This window comes from Dufourea novaeangliae, unplaced genomic scaffold, assembly GCF_001272555.1.
Source record: "Dufourea novaeangliae isolate 0120121106 unplaced genomic scaffold, ASM127255v1 scaffold48, whole genome shotgun sequence".
Taxonomy (NCBI): Eukaryota; Metazoa; Arthropoda; class Insecta; order Hymenoptera; family Halictidae; genus Dufourea; species Dufourea novaeangliae.
The window spans coordinates 62,044-62,334 of NW_015373938.1; positions in this window are offsets into that span (position 1 = coordinate 62,044).

The window sequence follows — 291 nt, forward strand, 5'->3', positions numbered from 1 at the left end:
TCATCTAATTCGGAGCATGGGGGTATTCGAAAGTTTCGCCCATAATGATTATAAATTATAATCTACATGTTACCACCGACTAGGTATAGAATAGACCTATCATCCAATGCTTTTTTCTGTCCCACGTTCATAGGGCTACGTAGCCCTGTTACTATTTTAGTGTCAATACCCGATGTTACCGATAAAGCATGAATTCTGAGTATTATTAGCACAAAAGAAGTGTTATATATTCCATTCATATTACGTGTATCTATATGATTTCACGAGAATAAAAATATCCGATGCTTCAGT